The sequence below is a fragment of the Amphiprion ocellaris genome, chromosome 19 (assembly GCF_022539595.1).
Source record: "Amphiprion ocellaris isolate individual 3 ecotype Okinawa chromosome 19, ASM2253959v1, whole genome shotgun sequence".
Taxonomy (NCBI): domain Eukaryota; kingdom Metazoa; phylum Chordata; class Actinopteri; family Pomacentridae; genus Amphiprion; species Amphiprion ocellaris.
The window spans coordinates 1,700,707-1,721,610 of NC_072784.1; the positions used below are offsets into that span (position 1 = coordinate 1,700,707).

Genomic DNA, 20,904 nt, shown 5'->3' on the forward strand with positions numbered 1-20,904 from the left:
AAGACAAAAAATGAATAGAAATATCAAAATAAGACACAAAACATCAAAAAGAAGCAAAAATGATAAAACTAAAACAAAAAGTCAAAAATGAGACAAAAAGGCCACAACATGACACAATATGAGCAAAAAGTCAAAAATGACACATAGAACATCAAAAGAGACAAAAAAAAAACCAAAACTGAAACACAAAATGTCAAACATGAGACAAAAAAGGCAACAACAATATACAAAATTAATAAAAAATCAAAATGAGACATTCAACATAAGGAGCAGAGTAAGAAATAGTGAACATGTCGTCTTTTACACATAAAGGTCGAAGGCTCCAGGTAACCACTGTTCCCTCTAAGCTGCGCGCACTGCTGACACGGTCTCCGCGCACAGAAAATCTGTGTTGCGCACAAAAAAAAAATAATCAAACCTAAATTGTAAATAAAATAAACATGTAACAATTCATTCTGTGCTATTTTTCAGTGTGAGTCAGTGAGTGACCGGTGACTGGCTGCTGCAGCCAATGATGCGATTCACATACGTATTTACCATAGACTGTATATAATGGTATTTACGCAGCTAATCAACGTCAGACGTCCTTATGTGCAGCCACCATTGTTGTCATAGATATGAATGAGTAGATAGGACACGCCCCTTTGAGCTGCGTGCTACAGCGAGGCTAAGCTAGTGGGGGGAAAGTTTCAGTGCATTCCGTCGATGTAGACGGCGTGAAAACGGAAACAACAAGTATGCCGTCTCACTGTGCTGCATACAATTACACACTACGTCGTACAATTGAGACAAGGAAACTTGGAATGACTTTTCATAGGTAAGAATAGTTTTTGGCTCTTTTTTCATTATGAAATCTTGTTGAGAGCTTCCAGTCTATGAGAGCTAACTAGTTAGCCACCAGCAAAACGCTAAGGCGAGCTAGCAGCTTGACAACCAAATACCAGACGATTAATAGTAGCTGTAGTATAGTAGTACAAGCAGTAGTAGTAATACTAAAAGTACAAGCAGCAGTAGTAGTATAAACAGCTGTTAGAGTCGTAGAAGTAGTATCAGCATTTGTAATAGTATTACAAGTTGTAGTAGCAGTGCCAGTATCAGCAGCAGTAGTGAGTACTACTACTACTACTAGTAGTAGTCACATTGCTATTACTACCACCAATACTACCAATAGTAGTTATAAAGCCTAACTCATGTATATCCAGATTACCATCTATGTTCTTCCTCCAAACCCATTTTATGATTGGGATTACAGGCAGTTCTTTAGGACTGCTCTCAAATACTTGAAATGTTACTAAACAAGGTTATACTTATCAAATTAAATAGCTCTGGTCTCCAGTATATTGGCGAATTTGGTTCTTTGTACTTAATTTATTAGCATGATTTCTTTTTAATATGTTGTGTACAGACTTATTTACTTGTCTGTCTACTTTTCTTACTCCATGTAGGTTTCCCAGAGACTATGGGTTGAGGAGGAATTGGAAGTTTGTCGACTTAGACCTGGTGTCATTCCATCAGTGTTAAACTTCCCAGCTCATCTTGGAAGAGTACGTGCCAGAAAGACCACGACCAAGCAGCCTTGAGATCTTAGGCAGCGTCTCCCTGAGGTGGGTGTCAACGGTGTTCACAGTCAGGTCTGTGGTAATCCTGTCAAAAAACAAAACAGAAAAAAATCTAGATTATAAATCAACATGTAACCAAAGCACTCTGTGTATAACGCCATAGTATAGGATGTAGTTCAGAAAATGTCAAAGTATAGTATGCTTTACTCAAGAATAACATAGTATGGCCTGTAGTTCATAGTACAGCATGTTGGCAAGAAAAAAAAAACAAAACATAGATTATTATGTGGTTCAAAAAGCGCAAAATGATAGGATGCTGCCTAAAATTGTCATGTATGATATGTGGTTCAAAAAACGTCATAGTGCAGTATATTGTCAAAATAGTATGTAATTCAAGAAAACATCAGAGTATAATATGTCATCTAAAAAATGCCAGAGAATAATAATTTCATTGCACAAGTAAAAGTAAAGTAACTTTTAAAACTGTTCAAATTCTGCTATGTTGCTAAAAAAAAACAAAAAAAACTAAACCAAAAAAAAGTCACAGTAATATGTCAATTAAAAAAGCCTATAGTATAGCGTGTCGCCCAACAAACATCATAGTATAGCATGTGGCTCTAAAAACGTCACAGTATAGCCTTTAGTCCACAGCTGTCAGTAGGTGAGGAGCAACACAAAAACAGTCCAAACGCTGGTTTCCAGAGGGTTAGATGAGAATTTATTTGAAAGAGTAAGTTTACAACAACACAACATGTGAGGGGGTTAAAAGCAAATGGGTGTTAGTAAAATAAAAATAAATCAACAGAACTAAAAGTGAACTTCATGTTGACATTGATGGGCATTCCAACCAGGAACAAAGTAAAAGACAATCAATACGAAAAAAACTCTTCCTGTTCACCTCTTAAAACCCAAAACACACCGCAGTAGCACCCTAAACTAAAACTACCAATGAGTTCCCTGTTTTCCTTTCTGAACAATTCAAAGGTCCCTCTCTATCTCCTCACACATCCACCAACCACTGGAACACATCTCCAAAGTTCTGCTGGACCAGCTCAGCTTCCCCTCAGAAGAAGTGCTGCCACCTGCCAGATGAAGGAGCCTTTTGAGAGGCAGCTGGCATCGTGATTGGACTGTACTTTGGTCTGTTCCAATCCAGCTTCAGCTCCAGAGACGGCAGGCGGGACGAGTCAACGGAGGCCGGATGGACGAAGGCATGCAGCTGAGTACAATCCAGAAAACAACAGAGGAGGAGTGCAGCAGCCCAGAGCCAGAACAACCAGAGTAGCATCGTATGTCTCTTAGAAAACATCATAGTATAGCCTTTGGTATGAAAAAACACCATCATATACATCGTATATTGTACAAATAACAAGTCAAAGGAAAGAGACATACATTGTAGAATTGTAGTAATTGTGGGCTGACTGATTTACTGATTATCAGTATTTTATTTTTTACTGATTTACGGTAATAAATACATTTAAAAATGGCGCTACTTTGGCTCTGAACCTTTATCTACCTGTGGTCGCTCTGTCTTCTGGAGTGATTTGATTGGTTATACGTCACGAATAAAACTCCTTTAACTTAACATCTGTAAACAAAACAAAAACGTATCAACAAAGTTTCCTGTTAGAGTTTGTGTTCTTCTAAGTTTAACTCCAAGATTTTAAATACTTTCATTTACTGCAAATGAATATCTACTCCAAATGTCTCACTAATAATCATTATCAGCCTTAAAAACCCACAAAACACCCCTCTATACTGGACCACACTTAGTACAGTCCGGTTCCCCCTTCTATAAATCTGCTTGGAATCTTCCACTTCCTGTTTGTCAAAGTGGCCTTCTACCTGGACAGGTTTTGTTGGAGCTCATGCAACAAACATTTTGGGTAACTGCACTTTAATATGGATGGATGACACTGAATTAGAGTCTGTTTTAATGAGACTGAGTTAAGATGTGTAGCTCTGTCATTAAATAGGAAATTATTTCTCAGAATTCACAGAGAAAAGTCTGAAATGTTTGCTAGGTTAGTGTCCCACATGTTCTCTGGCTCAGCTAAAGCTAACTCTCTCCAACTTGTGGATCTCCTGAGTCGCTTGTTGTTTAAATATCTTGCTAGAGGTGCTGAAGCTCAGAAAGTCTGAGATGTTTGTTCAGAATAAGCTCATTCTCAAGTCTTATCTGAACTGTCCTCTTTTGTTTGAACTTTCCCTAAACTTAGGAGTTAATGACAGAGCAGCACATCCAGACTCAGTCTCATTTATGTAGAGATTAAACTTCAGTGTCATTCATTGATGTTAAAGTGCAGTTTTTCAAATGTTTGTTGCACATGCTCCCGACCAAACCAGTCCAGGTGGAAGACGATGTGAAGAGAAAGCTCCAGAGGATGAATATCACACATTTATGTTGGAAATAAATGTCCTTTAATTAGACATTGTCATGCAAAAGTTGGATTTCCCTTTAATGATGTTCAAATCTTTGTTGAGTGTTTTGTTGATGTTGATTTCTAAATGTTTTTTGACACTCGGCCCCAAAGATTAAAACCTTCTACGGCTCACAAGCTGCAACAATTCACACATTATCAACTATCTTTCTGACTAAACTAAGATAAAAAGTGAAAAACTGCCTGATTCCTGCATCATGAATGTAAATCTTTTTGGTTTTTGTGTCAGTAAACTGAATATATTTGGGTTTGCCATTTTATAAACCAAAACAAGAAATGAATTAGTGGAGAAAACAATCAACAGATTAATGGACAAAGAAAATGTGTTTTCCAACATATATGGCTGAATTACTCCAACATTACAAGATACATACAATTTTAATTCAGTTTTATTTATATAACGGCAATTACAGGTCCAATTGTCTCAAGACACTTTATATTTTTTGTCATATTTAAAATATGACAAAGTAAGAAATTTAAACCTCTTGACTGATCCAATTTATTACTTGGTTTTTAAGAGACTAATCGACAACTAAAATAACTTTCTCCACTAAAACTAATAAACATGAGGTCAAATAGAAGGAACAGTTTTAAATACTGCAGTCCCACAATGACAAGAATAAAGTTTGTCAACAAAAACTAAATCTGCTGTTGGATTCCATGAAAGTCCTAATAAATGATAATAAAGTGTGATACTAAAGGTTTGTGGTGCTAAAAATGTCAAAGTAAAGATATCAAGTTGAACATCTGGATGGAGGTTGATAAAAGTTGACCTTCCTTCATTTCTCTGGAGTCGACTCCATGGATTTTATGGATGGTGGTTAAAGACCTGCTCTTCTAGTCGTCTTCCTTCTAGTCGCTGTAAAAAGTCAGTCCATCCTGGCCGACTTCAACACCTCTTCATGACAACTTGTTCTGCCTCCGACCTGGTGGAAACTCCAGAAACTCGGGAAAACCCGTGGAGACTCGAAGAACTCGTGGAGACTCGAAAAACTCGTCGGGCGGGGGAAGGTGTGGTGGGCGGTGGGGGAAGGTGGGGGAGTAGAGGGGGGAGGCCGCCACCCACCTCCCCACCTACTCTCCGCCCTGACTCCACCCACACTCCGCCTTGGCTCCACCCATGTGGTCACTTCACCAACTACGATGTCAAAGGGACGACGAATTTATTTCTTTTTATCTGATCTGTAGCTCAGTGAGTTAAGGATTTACCTATGGAGCTGCAGGTCGCTGGTTCAAGACCAGACCCTTCTTAAATTTTTATCAAAATCCTGACAAAGACAAAGAAAGAAAAGTGCCAGTGGTGGGTCTTGAACCTGCGACCTTCCACTTGGTAGTCCGTCTTCTTATCTCCTGAGCTATTCGCTCAGATACTAATTCTTCTTTTTTTTGCGCATTTATCATCTATTTTTTGTCGTTTTCAAGTTTTTTTTTTAACTCGAGTCTCGACTCGACCGTTTTTCTCAGGAGGCTGGACTTCAGCCTTTGTGCTGGAGGGTTGAACCCTCAGTTCCAAGACTTTCCAAAGCCTCCACACCTCCCGAGTCCTCAGGACCTGAGCTTTCACACAGTCTGAGGGCTGAAATTTTCTAAGTCCCACAGTAGTTCTCTGTTAGATTGAACTTTCAGACAGTCCAAGGACTGATATCTTCTAAGTTCCTGAGTAGTTCTCTGTTAGTTTGAACCTTCAGACAGTCTCAGGGCTGAAGTTTTAAAAGTTTCTCAGTACTTCTCTGTTAGTTTGAACTTTCTGGTTAACAGAAGCCTTAAAACTTGTGACCATGAGTCTTGATTTCACATTTAGATCATCCATCTGAGTTCTTCTCAGACCTTCACCTGTGGGTTTTTTAGAAATCCTCAACAAACTTTGATTCTCTTCACTGAACAGTAAAGTTTGTGGAGATCAGAAGGTAACATTAGTTTGATCGATGCCTTCAACTACTAGTAGACTTTATCTGGAAAGCAGTTTTCTGAAATGAGTTCTTAGTAAATCTGTCCACAATCAAACCAAGAACATAGAAAGAGGAAATGTTTGAAGAAACAACTTGATGTTTTCATTTCAGACTAGAAAACGCTTTAAGACCTTTATGTTTTTGCTCTTTTTCATCGTTTTATTGTCTCTTCTGTTTATTTTTATCTTCTAAAGTCTAACTGGTGTCTTTTCAAATGTTTTGTCTTTAGTTTGATTCTTTTTAAACGTTTAGTTTTGCTCTTTTCTCACCTTTTATTCTTTTCTAATGTCTGATTTGATTTCCAAATGTTTTGTCTTTTTAATGTTTAATTGTTTTTTCAAATGTTTTATTGGCTTGTTTGAGTTTTTTCCTTTCCCAATATTTAATGTTTCGATTAAATCTTTAAGGTTTTTCTTTTTAAATGTTTTACCACCTTTTAATGTTTAATTTTTATTTTTAAATGCTTCATTGTATTTTCTGTTTAATTCCTATTTGAAGTTTTATTGTCTTTAAGATATAATTTTCTAATTAAACATTTAATTATTTAATTAAATGTTTTGTCTTTTTAAAGGTTTAATAATCTAATTAAATGTTTTTCATTTTTTAAAATGTTTAATATTCTTCTTGTTTAATTGTATTTTTAAATGTTTAATTATGGAAAACATTTCATCTGTAATTTTTAATATTTGTATTTTAAAAATTTTGTTTAATTTCATAATGACATGTATTGTATCTTGTTGAATTATCTCATGCGATATTTTGTCTGTTTAATAGAGTTAAACATTAAATACAATTAAATTATATTAAACAAAATATCGCATGAGATAATTCAACAAGATACAATACATGTCATTATGAAATTAAATAAAATTTTTAAAATACAAATCTTAAAAATTACAGATGAAATATTTTCCATAATTAAACATTTAAAAAAATACAATTAAACAAGAAGAATATTAAACATTTTTAAAAATGCAAAACATTTAATTAGATTATTAAACCTTTAAAAAGACAAAACATTATATTAAATAATTAAATGTTTAATTAGAAAATTACATCTTAAATTTCTTAAATCTTTTCAAAAGTTTTATTGTATTAATTTTTTTTCCTTCGATTTAATTGCTTTTTGTTATGTAGTTTATTTCATTAATCTTCTTTTTCTGTCAAGATTTTAACCCCAACCTTAAAAATGAAATAAACCCTTAAATCACAATGAAAATACTTCTGTTGTCACAATCATGAGTTAGTCAATTATTCAGTTTATCAATTCAACTTTATTTGTTTAGCACCTTTTACACAGATGACAAAACTAAACAAGCAAAGAGAAAAAACTATGCTAAAACTATGATTAAAACTCAAACACATTAAAGGAAAAAAAGATTTAATATGGTAATAAAATATGTTGTGTCCAGGGGATGGAGGGAGTTTATTGAAGTCTTCTTGGGCTCACATGGGAAATCATTTAAAATATAAACTTGATATTCAGTCTAAGGAAACTGCAGAGCGACAGAAGAACCAACAATATCTCCTGTTTTCTCCTTTAATGAGTCGACTCTTCTTGTGCTTTCAGACCAAAGAACTACAGACTCTAAACAACCTGCTCAAACTCTTGGTACAGGACCTCACCACACGGGTCAAGAAGGTTTCTGTCTCATTTCTACTCTGAAGCTCACCTTCTCCTGCTCAAACTGCTGACAAATGTTTCTGCTGCTCTAAAGTCTGGTCTCCAGAACTTCCTAAAAACTCTCAAAGTCTCTTCTGCTGCAGGTTGCTTTGTAGAACTGTTCCAGAAAACCTCACTAAACCACATGGAGGGGCCTCAAGATAGTCGTCCAAATGAAACCATACAAAAACCAAACTAGCACAACCCAAACGCTAAAGTCTCCTGCAGCCTACCAGAGAACCTCTGAGAACAGAGAATCAGGACAGGAACTCTTACCTTCTGGACAACCAACGCTGGTTCTCAAACAAGAATACAGAATGTGTCTGACCAGAAACCTCTGAAGACTCACTACAGCCAAGATAAAGACACAACTCAGCTGCACCAAATCCATTAATCACTGCAAACATTATCACCATGTGCTAACTGTGGCTAAAGAACCACATTTACCAAGACAACTATCCAGTACAAAGCCCTAAAACACACCAAGAAACACATTAAAGACGATTTTACTGCTGGAAGCTGCAAGCCAACGCCTAAAGAACAAACTGAAGCAACGGAACCAAACCCAGTTCACTGGTGAAGAGAAGCAGAGGAAATGTTTGTCTGCAGCTAAATAAAGCAGGAAGACACTGAGCTGCTCAGGTGTTCCTGATAACACCAAGCAGCCACCTGGACAGCCAATAGGAACACAGCTTCCTGGAAGTCCAGAGGGCTGGCTTAGTCAAGGAAATTTAGTTTAAAGTTGAAGCAGAAAGTTAACAAAGAAAGTTGAAAACCACCTTCTGATCCCTGAAATCTCTAAGTTTTCACACAAAGAACACCTGAACATGTCAAACTGGTTCCATAGTAGAACCATCATTGTAAAAACGTCATAGTATGGTGTGTTGCTCAAAAAACATTAGGACCCGGCTGTCAGGGGACAAACATGTAAGAAACATGAGAACAGAGAGAACCCAACCAGTAGGTCACAGTTTATCATCATCTAATCATCTCCTGAAGTCCATATGGTGAGAGACATCAGTATCTGGTTGTTCATTTACCAGAGGATGCTTATAATCATGCTGATGTGGTCTGTACTCTACAGTATTTTAGAGACTCAATAAATGCCTAAGTTGTTTTTTTTAAATGCTTTTTAGTTTTTAATAAACATTTAACAGCCTATATGTAATCAATAAATGGCCTTTGCCTATCTTAAGAAAAATTCACTCAGAACTCTGATATGTTAACAGTACTAAATAAATCAATAAATACATGCATACACACAAAAATAAGTTAATACATTAACTGTGTTAAGATAAGATTTAGATTTTAAAAAAAGTTGTTTATGTTTTTGCAGAATCCAGTATTGCTCACTGGTTGGTTGTTACATTTTGTTAGTTTGATTTCACTGTTTAAAATGATGCCACCTCTTTTCAGACAGAACCTGTGATAATAAAACAATACAAAATTTTTAGTTCCGTGTTAATAAAGCACTTAAAGCTTTAAGTATGGCTAAATGCTTTTTTCAAAATTAAATATATCACTCCTTAGGTGGTAGTGGCCCCAAGTTCAGTAAAGTTGGAAAGATATTCACAGATTCAGACTTCCAGCATCAATAACTCATTAGATATAGGTTGTCAAAACATAAACGGTGCCTCTTTCCCATTGTTGCAAGGCAGACAATGTGCTACAAGCCCAGTTTTATCAAAAGTAGCTGTCTTTCAAGCTACAGGAATAACATTGGTGTCTATGGAATGAACAGGGTCCGTCTGCAATTTGCAAAACCGCTGCAACAGTAAAGAGAGACAAATATTCAATAACTTCACTCTTATACATTGTAGTGTCACTAAAATCACTGCAGCCTTCAACTGGCTCCTGTTGTCAAAGTGTTTTAACAGAAATGTAAATGCTGTAATTTGATTCTTTTAATGAACCATGTAACTTGAATGGATGTGATGCTGGTGTGACCACAGTGCACACGTCTGATGTTGCTCACAGTGGTCCAAGGAACGCTCAGGGAGTTTGTGTGTTTGCTCACACTCAGACTGAAAAATTACAGGGAACATTGCAGGTAGGAGTTAAATTCCAAATTGAATCCAGAATCTCCCGGTGAGATTGAAGAGTCAGCGCCTGGCACTAAAAGGGGAAAAAAGTAAGGACATTATTGTTTTATCTGACAGAAAAAAAAGATCCAAAGTCATTTAGAAAACAAACAACAGCTGCTTCTACAGGTTCTGAGGGCATCTCCGTCACCCAGAAGACCAGCCTCTGTTCTGATTCCTCCTCCAGGTAGAAAACATCTCGTGCATCTTCAATGACTTCCTGCAGAAACAAACAGACGGAGAGGTCCTCATTAGACGGCCTGGACTGTAATGATGCTCAGGCAGAAGAGAAAAGACCTCGTTCAAAACCCAAATAATGAGGTCCATGCATCAGTTTTCTTAGAGCTGAACAGGAACATTTGACAATAGATTTCCATTTCCAAGACATAATCACAGATAAACATGTTTTTTGCAGTGTTAAGACTTAAAATGCTGCCATTCATGTCCTTTAACCTGAAGAAAGTACTTAAAAGATTCTAATTCTGGGTCATGTTCATCACAGGTATGGCTTCATTTCTGCTGTTGGACTCGTTTATTTGCTCACCAGCAGCAGCTAAACTCTCAGATCTTCGTCTCTCACCGTGTCAGAAGTTAAAAGAGAACGATATGTATGTCAGTCATGCGAGGCTCTTCCTGTCTGCAGCTCTAAACATTTTGATTGAGTGAATTCAAATGATTTGCTGCAGGATTTCTGCTGCTGCTGCTGCTGGACTAATGAGAGCCACCATCAGCAGACAGACTGGTTCAGCCTGTACGTTGCTGCTCTTCATTTTACCTTCTCTTTCCAATTATTTCTTCCTCTCTCTCTCTCCTATAGCATGACCTCAGACGTACATTTCTAGTTGCTTTGACCTCCGGCCTCCTGAGCCTCGGCTGTTTGGAACTTTTACAATCCAGAAAATTCAGTTGTGTGACCGGTTGTGCAGCTAAACAGCCTCAACATGTAAACATGGAAGTTCCAGTATTTAGAGCATTAATGATTAGGCTGTGTGTGTAGATAATGTAGTGGAACTGTCTGGTTTGTATTCTCATCGTACTAGAATACTCTGTTTAGACACATCCATTCCTTGAAGTGAAAACTAGACAAATATAAACCAACAGGAGATGTGGTTTCACATAAACACCTGCCAATAAAATATCTGCATCTTTAAACACAACTTTTAGACTAATGTGTTTCCTTTAACCCTCCTGTTGTCTTCATTTACAGGCACCAAAAAATATAGTTTCCTTGTCTGAAAAAAATCCAAAAATTCTGCAAAAAAAATCCCCAAATTTCTGAAAATTTGCAAAACCTTCAGGAAGAAAATTCCAATAATTCCTTAAAAGTTTCCCTTAAAAGTTTTATTCAGAAAAAAATCCCCCAAAATTGGCAAGAAAATTCTTGTAAATATTTTTCAAAAAAATGAGTAAAAATATTTAAAAAATAAAAACTAAAAATATCTAAAGTGATTCCATATATATCAGTAAAACTTCTAATATTTTCTTTCAGAACATTCACAAAAAATCAACCAAAATCCAGAGAATTTTGCTGGATTTTGGTTGATTTTTATGTGAATGTTCTTCAGAAACATTTTTAACATTTCTTTTTTTCCACCAAAAAATGTTCAAAGATTTCCCAAAAATGTTGAAAATGTGGACATCAGAAGTTTCACTGTGAAAATATATTTTTTTCTCCACATTTTCAAACTTTAAAACAGGTCAATTTTGACCCGCAGGACGACACGAGGGTTAAGTAGGTTTAAAAAATAAACTTTACTTAGTTATAAGCAAGACTAAAAGAACAACATTTCTTAAAAGTTTATTCCTAAGACAAATATTAATTTAGCAGGGGTGGAGGAAGCATTCAGAACTTTTATTTTTACAAAAATAGCAACAGAAAGTACAAAGTTCTGCATTCATTAAGTTACTTCAGTAAAACCTCTCATGTATTCGTACTGAGATTCAGTTTGCATTCAAATCGTACTAAAACACACCATTTAGACAGATCTGTTCCTTGAAGTGGAAACTAGACAAAGATAAACCAACAAGAATCAGTGAAGAGAGACAATTTCACGTCCAACACCTGCTAATAAAATGTCTGCATCTTTAAACACAACTTTTACACTAATATGTTTCCTTTAAGGAAGTTTAAAATTAAATTTACTTAATCATCAGCAAAGTAAACATTAATTTTCAACAACAAAAAAAAAATGCACCTTGCACAGCTGCACTTAAATCATTCTGTTACATTTATATTTTCTTATTTTTCATGTATTTCTACTATTTTTTAATGCACTGTATGTTCTACTGTCCATGTCTTTTAATGTTGACTTTTAAGCCGGTATTACCAACAAAATGTCATCATGTGACTGGAGAAAACTAATCTCATAATGACAATAAAGATTCTTCAACTCTTTAAAGAACAACACTTCTTAAAGGTTTATTTCTAAGCCAAAGGTTAATAGATCAGTGGTGGAGAAAATACTCAGAACTTTTACAAAAAATAGCAACACAAAGTAGAAAGTTCTGCATTCATTATGGTACTTCAGTAAAACCTCTCATGTATTGAAATATACTGAAAGGATCCAAAGTGAACAAGCTGAAAAAGACTATCAGCTGTTTGTAACTTTTACAATCCAGAACATGAAGTTGTGTGACCCGTTGTGCAGCTAGAACAGAATAGAATAGAATAGAATAGAATAGAACAGAATAGAATAGAATAGAATAGAATAGAACAGAATAGAATAGAATATCCTTTATTAGTCCCACAAGGGGAAATCTGTGGCGTCGCAGCAGCAAAAGCATTAAGAAAAATCAAGAGAACACATCTATAAATTAAAGACATCAGATAAATACACTATTTATGCAATATAAGACAAAATACACACAAGGATACTAACAACACAAAGTTTAAGAATATTTACACAAACGAATTGACAAAGACCAGAGTGAACTTTAGTCTTCATGGTTGGATAACGGACCAAAAAAGTAGAAAAGAAAGTATTTAAAAAACACAGAAATAACAAAAAAAAGTGGAAAATACTTGAAACTGAGTAGAAGCTGCTGTAACAGGCAGCTGGAAGTCGTATCTAACAGCCTCAACATGTAAATCTGGAAGTTTTTTTTTTTTTAACTCATCATAGTTATTATTAGAACATAATTAGAATTTTTCGATGCATTACTGTATAAGCATAAGAGGACTGATGTTATCTATTTAGTTTATAATACTGTACGTCACAACTTATTTGTTGACAGAAAATAAATACAGTGGAGTAAAAAGTACAAAATCCTCCCCTGAAAAGTATTTAAGAAGTCTAAAAGAGCTGAAAATAATCAGTAAAGTAGTTTGTAAATACCTTCAAACTGGACTTAATGCAGCTTACTGTCCACCACTGCTGTTTGGTAGCAGGTGACGTCCACAAACACTCCCTAAATCTGATGTATTTTAACTTATTTAAACTTTGATCACACTTTTTTGTCACTTGACATCAGCTACTCTGTTGTTAGTTTTGTGTCTTTTTAAGTCATATTTAACTGTTACTAAACATAATTTTAAAGTGTTCAGACAAAATGAGAATTCAAACCAGTACATTCACCTGCTGGGATGGAAGCTCCAGAGTTCCTACTAAATAGACCTGGAGAAGACGCTGTTTCATCAGCTGTTGGACACCTTACATCACTTTCTACTCACGTTTTCACAGTTTTCATGTCCCTTCTGTGGTTTGTTCAGGAAAGATAGTCAACAGACGTTCAGTTAAGATCTTAAACCAGGGTTTGTGAAGGTTCCAGACTCCTTCAGCTTTCTGGCTGGCCAACATCTGCATGGAGAGGGAACCAAATACACATTTACTGACTGTGATAAAGCCTTCTAAGACTACATCAGTTCAATATCAGTTTAAATAGCACAGAAAAGTAGAAGGAAATGCTTCATTCTCTACTGAAATGAACGTTACAGTAACATTATAAAACAAGCCTCAACTCATTATGTCATGTTTCAATTCAATTCTTCCTAACAAAATAAAAAATACTGCAGGAATCTATTTCACTTACTGATCATGGTGGATTATTGTGGTTTTATTTGTGTTGTTTACTCCTCACTGCTGTGTTCTACTGGAAAAAAGGCCACTAGGTGAAACAAAAACAAGAAGGAAAAATTAGATGCAAGAAAGGATGAATTTGTTGCAGAGTTTTGGCTGTAAAGACGTCATCTTTGGCGGATTGTTGTGCTTATTTCTGGTCCTCTTCTTCACATAGAGTAAAATGCATGCAGGTATTTTGTGAGAGAACTGGATCCAGGAGTATGTTATATGTTCTGAGCTTTATGAGAACAAAAAAGCAAAGCCTTCTCAGACTATATCAGCTCAATATAAATTAAAATAACTTAAAATAACTATTATGCCAGTGAAAGACACAAAAAGTAGAAGGAACTGCTCCACTCTCTACTGAAATGAATGTTACAGTAACATTATAAAACTGGCCTCAACTCATTCTGTCATGTTTCAATTCAATCCTTTCTAATAAAGTTAAAAATACTGCAGGAATCCAGATCACTTACTATCACAGAAGATTGTTGTGGTTTTATTTGTGTTGTTCACACGTGTGGCCTCTCATCTTCACTGTGTTCTACTGGGAATAAAGTTGGAAAGTCATCCAAAAAGGCCACTAAGACAAAACAAAAACAAGAAGCAAGAATTAGATGCAAGAAAGGATCAGTTTGTTCCAGAGTTTAGGCTGTAAAGATGTCTTCTTTTCAGGGGGATTAATGTACTTATTTACGGTCTTCTTTTGGTATTTTGTGAAAAAACTGGATCCAGCAGTATGTCATATGTATGTTCTGAGCTTTTTTAGAACAAAAAAGCAAAAGAGAAAAAGTTAACAATCCTTAAACGTGTTAATTTCAAATGACAAAGACTTTCCTCCAATTAGTGGATGAAATGTAAAAGTAAATCCTGCATAAAGCACCTCTAAAACCAGAGATAAGTCTGGAAAATGCATGTTTGAGTGAAGTGAGACTTTAGTTTTACTGTGATAAAGGTTGACCAACAGGGAGCTTTTTTCACACTGAGGAACGAGGACAGATGTTCCTGGAAGAGAGGATGCATGTTTAGTTCAAAGTTCACTTTATTTGTCTCCCATGGGAGACATTTGTCTTAGACAAGGCAAGACATCGAGCTGCACTGCAACACAATAAAACAGAACACATGATATTAACAAAATACATCATAAATAAATGACACATAATAAATAAGGTATTCATGGTTAACTTCCAAAAATGTATTATTTTCTGACAAAATTAAATGTATTTTGGTCTTCAGTTGATGGTCACAACCGTTTCAAATGCTGATCTTAACGGAAATATGTAAAATCATGTTCAAAATCTATTATACTCGACTCGGATGTTTGGATTGTTTTACACAAAAAAGGAGTAAAATCATAAAGTTAAACCTCAAAAATGACTGAAAAGATTCAATCGAACAACCAAAACTAAATGTCCACTTGCTCTTTTCTTTCACTGAGCTCAAACTTTATGCTGAAGTTGTTATTTTTATACAACAATCAGTTCAAGACAATCTCAGAAAATAAAAGTAAATAAATAACTGCAGCTAAAGAACGAGTGTTTGTGTTTAAACGTTTCATGTAGAATCAAACGGTCCTTCATATCTTACATGTGTTCTTTAGATTAGGTGCAGTTGGGGGTTTAAATTTGATTAATTTGAACTGAAAATGTTTCAACACTCACAGGTTCACATTTTACTTTAATATGTGTTTTTTTTTCCTGACATGCAGCCTTTTTAAATTTGCATAAACACAGACTTTATGTCCAACATTTTCTCTGCAAGAACCTGAAACTTTACATCTATTTGTTGATTTTTTTCATCCCTAACTCTCCAGTCGTACTAAATAAATCAGGCTTTGGTCAAAGTGTTTCTTATTATTGAAATTCTACAAAAAAGATCTAAAGGATGAATATTTAACCAACTACTTCTATAGCAAGCAAAATCTTCAGTGATCGTTGCAAAGTTAAAACCATTTCAAACTGATGGAGAGTTTTCAGGAGCTGTTTTGGAGAGTCGAGTTTCCAAACATTTATAGAAAGTTTGGAAGTTAACTCTAAATTTTTTTTAATGGTTAAAACAAACTAACGTACCTGATTACAGGCGGGTCTATGATGGAAACAGGATGTGCTGCTGAAAGACAACAAGTCAAACATGTTTTAGAGAAAAATCTGCTTTCATTCAGATGGATTAATGACTAAATGTGTGCTTTTGAAATGGGTTTAGAAAAGGCCTGCAGAAAGGAAAATACCACAAAGTCACTGAAAGTTTGCAATTCTGGCAAAGATTTCAGATGGTAAGTTTGAGGAAATTATATTAATCTCACATGAAAAATTCAACAAAATCCATTTGTGCATAAGAGGACATTATGTCTGAAACCCCTGAAAAGAAGTTTCCACAAAAGTTAACAGCAAATTTAAATTAGTTTGCTGTAAATGATGTGTTTGATTATATTATAATGCAAATAAATCCTCAAAAAACTTCATCAGCTGATCAGTTTACTGTCAGCGTGTCACAAATAGGAAAAGCAAAAACTTCCAAGAAAAAGTTTAAATTCATCCTGACTCATTCACAGAACTTTACACATCAAAAGACAATATTTAAAATATGTACACCTGTGTGTTGTACAGCTGCAGGATTTCTCTTCCAAAGCTGATCCAAAGTATTTAAACATTAGGAACATCTTAACAAGAAGCTCTATGCAGAAGGAAATCTTCACTTTCTGTAAATTAACTTTCCATTTCAAAAACCATGTGAGCTCCTCCCACAGGGCAAAGTGCTCAGTAGTGAATTAGTGCAGTCATTTAAGATATAAACCTATCATAATCAGATTTAATTAGACGATTGTATGGTTTGAAAGTTTCAAATCTTAATCTATTAGCGGACGGAAAATCATTTCTACCTGCATTGTTGTGGAGCAGAGGAATAACATTTCTCAAAATGTAAATGTTACACTGTTAATGGTTACTGATCAGAAAGAAAAAAAATCAATTAGTTTGATCCGGTAAAATACATTAAAAGTTCAACAAACAGAAACCTGCTGTTTTGTTCTGAATCCACTTGATTGCAGAATGGATCTGGTCGTCCAGTCAGTCCGGATCCTGCAGCGTGTTTTCATTCCAGCCTCTGAGGATTGGAGGATCGGATTTAAAAAAAGAAGAGGAAGAGGAAGAAGGGAGGGGTGGATTTAACCGTTTGTGAATCAGACTCACTGGTTACAGTGATATTCCAGTGGTCAGGAGGCGGAGAACCAGAGCTGCTTCAGGAGGAGGTGGGGTTGATCAGAGGACCAGGAAAGAAACTGAAAGAAAACAGAAAGAAACAGACAGAATAACAGACACAAACACAGACAGAATAACAGACAGAAAACAGACAGAATAACAGACAGAAACACAGACAGAAACACAAAGAATAACAGACAGAAAACAGAAAGAAACAGACAGAATAACAGACACAAACACAGACAGAATAACAGACAGAAAACAGACAGAATAACAGACAGAAACACAGACAGAAACACAAAGAATAACAGACAGAAAACAGAAAGAAACAGACAGAATAACAGACACAAACACAGACAGAATAACAGACAGAAAACAGACAGAATAACAGACAGAAACACAGACAGAAACACAAAGAATAACAGACAGAAAACAGAAAGAAACAGACAGAATAACAGACACAAACACAGACAGAATAACAGACAGAAAACAGACAGAATAACAGACAGAAACACAGACAGAAACACAAAGAATAACAGACAGAAAACAGAAAGAAACAGACAGAATAACAGACACAAACACAGACAGAATAACAGACAGAAAACAGACAGAATAACAGACAGAAACACAGACAGAAACACAAAGAATAACAGACAGAAAACAGAAAGAAACAGACAGAAAACAGAAAGAAACAGACAGAAAACAGAAAGAAACAGACAGAAAACAGAAAGAAACAGACAGAAAACAGAAAGAAACAGATAGAAAACAGAAAGAAACAGACAGAAAACAGAAAGAAACAGACAGAAAACAGAAAGAAACAGACAGAAAACAGAAAGAAACAGATAGAAAACAGAAAGAAAACATGAGAAAATGTGAGCCGTCTGTCGCCTGTATTTAGAGTAAAAACGAAGCAGGAGAGCTGCAACAACATTATGGAAAATAAAAGTAAGAAACGATTAGAAAAAATGGTTTTAAGCTTTGTAAGTTTTTGTAATAAACTTTAGTTTTATTTTTCCCATTTATATATAGACATATGTGTGTATATATATATGTGTGTGTGTGTATATATATATGTGTGTGTGTGTATATATATATATATATAGTTTATATATTTTTTCCTATATCTATTTTATTTTTTTGCCCATTTTCTGCTATATTTAGATTTATATATTATTATTATTTCAATTTTTTGGGGTTTATATATTATTATTGGTATTTGCATTTTTCCCCTATATTTGTTATATATATATATATATATATATATATATATATATATATATATATATATATATATATATATACATATATATAAAAATAAAATTTGTTCCTATATTTAGGTGTATATATTGTTATTTATATTTTTTGGGGTTTTTTTTGCTAATTTTTTTCTATATTTGGGTCTTACAGGGTTAAACTGTGACACAATAAAAACAACTGTAAATTTTAAAAACTGTCAAACCATGACAGTAGTAACTCTGAAACAGCTTGATATTGTTTATATGACACTGAATCACCGTATATAAAGTCATCCAGAGAAAACTGTATTTTAAATTTTTTTCATTTCTCTACTCTTGTGCAATTATTTAATGGCAAAATGCAAATCAATACTGTAATTTTTACATTTCTTTCTAAAACTAATATACTTTTTCACAGATGTACATATTGTTGTGCTGATATTGTTTGTAGCGGTCAAACTGATGTACTTTTGTGTTAATAACGCACATATGCTTGAATATTTTTTAACCGTAAAATCAACAGAATTAATGCATTTCTTTATTGTAAATGAAGAAAATGTCCTGACAACCACAGCTGCTGGAACTTTACTGTAAAAATAACATTTTTTACAGTGTATTGTAAAGTCAACCTCCTACTTATCTTAGTGCATTTATTAAGAATAAAAATAACAGAAAACAGCCTTAAATAACCTTCTGTTCGTTTTAATGCTTTACTTGTTGTTTAACTTTCTTTAAGGAAGCCTTAAACCACTCAGGCTGTTTGTTGTTTTATTCTGTTTGCGGTTGGAGGTTGTAAAGTAAAAATAGCTCCACAGCAAATCCAGCTAACCGTCCTCCTGTCCGGGACACCAGCGCCACCCAGCGGCCTTCAGGGGGCGCTACAGCCGGGCCTGCCGGGAGGGGAAGCCGCGGCCTCCAGCTGAGAGGCCAGCTGAGGAGGAGACAGAGGAATAGAATGAAATATGATAAAAAACTGTTGGGTTAAAACAAAAAAAACCCGCAAAACAATTTAACTTAACGTATGCTAACAGATTAGCCTAGCTTTTGTTTTGACATGACTTGTTCCTACCCTTTAAACGCTCCTTCTTGTCTCCTCATTAATAAATACGCCCAATATATAGATAAATAAATCTTAATAAATTCATTTTAGCTAAAAAAATATGTAACTTTTATAAAATTGGTCACTTTAATTCGGATATTCTGGTTTCATGACTAACGGACGTTAAACCCGCGGCTGCTAACTAACCGTCAGATTATTAACCGTCAGTTTACTAACCGTCACTATTAATTTATGTCTGTCGGTTAACGTGTTTGCGTCCAACCGGCCGTTTCAGAGCCGGTTTTAACGACCCAAACTCGGCTCCACGGAGGCCCTGAAACGGCCACGGAAATAAATAAATAAAACCAGCCGGAGCCCGAGCATCGAAACAGTGAACGATTTTTTCACCCGTAACCGCCGCCGGTACCGGACAGACGGTCCGTCCGCGCCCGAGAGGATTTTAATTCGCGTCGATCCGCGGCGGGAGGTCGCGCGGAGGAAAACTTCACGGCCGTTAATCGGGACGGTAAGCGCGCGCGGGGCCGACTCGTTGGTTTCTACGGTGGGGTGAACTGCGACGCGCGCTCCCGACACGTGCACGCCGCTGGACGGGTTAACGGACACCTGAAGACCTGAGGAGGAAACCGGATCAGCTGATGGGCCCTTTAACCCTATTATCAATAATAATAATAATAATAATACGTTTATTTGTATAGCACCTTCAACAGGATGATTCAAAGTGCTTAGAACATAAATGGCAGAAATATACAGAATGAAAGCCGATTAAAAGCTGGTAAAAAGAAGACATCACACAAAATAAAAGATAGAAATATGAAGATCAGGAAGTTGGAGAGGCGAAAAGCTGTGGACATTTTAAAACTGATAAAAAAAAGTGATAAAAGAGAACTTTACTGGAAGGAGAGTCTATAAAAGTGGGTTTGAAGAAGTGATTTAAAAGAAATTAACATTATTAATGTGATATCAGAATCCAGATTAATGTATCCAAATTAATACTATTTAATTAATAATATACATACTACTATGACAAAATGTAGTTCAGCATTAAACTAGAAGTGACAAAGAAGCAGTAAAAGTGAATGCAACGTAAAATATCTAAGTGGAATAGCTTTAAGATAAATATATATATACAGTTGATCAGTTAAAACATATAAACAGTCATGTAAGTGTGCAAAATAACAATATGTAATATGGTATAAGCAGTATAGGGATACACAAAATAGTCGAGTATTTCCAAAACCTTTTTGCTGCATAAAAATGTGTAATTCTCCTCCAGGTCTGGATCAGATCAAATCAGCAGTTTCACCATCATTTGATCACTTTAAAGTAACTCATCAACTGCTGAACTAGAGATGGGATCATCCAGATTCAATAAGTGGTTCAGCTGGTCCAAATCTAAATATTAGTTTCAAAAAAAAAAAAAATCTAAACTCACAGACAATAAAAAGGTCCTACCGATCAGGAAAATACGTGTTGATAAAAGTCACAGAATCATCTACCTGAGTTTTATAATGTCTCATGCTGTCATCAATATTTGCATGGTACAGCATAAAATCAAATAAGAAAGGTTTTCAAAGTTCAGTTTTTACCATTCTGTTGCCACTGTTTATATAAAATACGCTCAAAAATGTGTTTTCCTTACATTCGAGTCATTGAAGCGACGT

General features: G+C 35.2%; 1 long non-coding RNA gene across 3 annotated transcripts; it reads right to left on the reverse strand.

Moving 5' to 3' along the window:
* Positions 1 to 7,115: 7,115 nt before the first annotated feature.
* Positions 7,116 to 16,871, reverse strand: LOC118470084 (uncharacterized). 3 transcript variants are annotated; one of them, XR_008599657.1, is made up of 5 exons: positions 16,765 to 16,871; positions 14,228 to 15,860; positions 13,723 to 13,797; positions 13,364 to 13,490; positions 7,116 to 9,913 (listed from the first exon to the last, which is right to left on the reverse strand). It is a non-coding gene; the product is annotated as an uncharacterized LOC118470084 (long non-coding RNA). The 3 variants fall into 3 exon arrangements; XR_004847103.2 differs by lacking the exon at positions 7,116 to 9,913 and having other exon boundaries at positions 11,271 to 13,490; positions 14,228 to 14,756; positions 15,821 to 15,860; positions 16,765 to 16,838; XR_008599656.1 differs by lacking the exon at positions 7,116 to 9,913 and having other exon boundaries at positions 11,271 to 13,490.
* Positions 16,872 to 20,904: the final 4,033 nt, after the last annotated feature.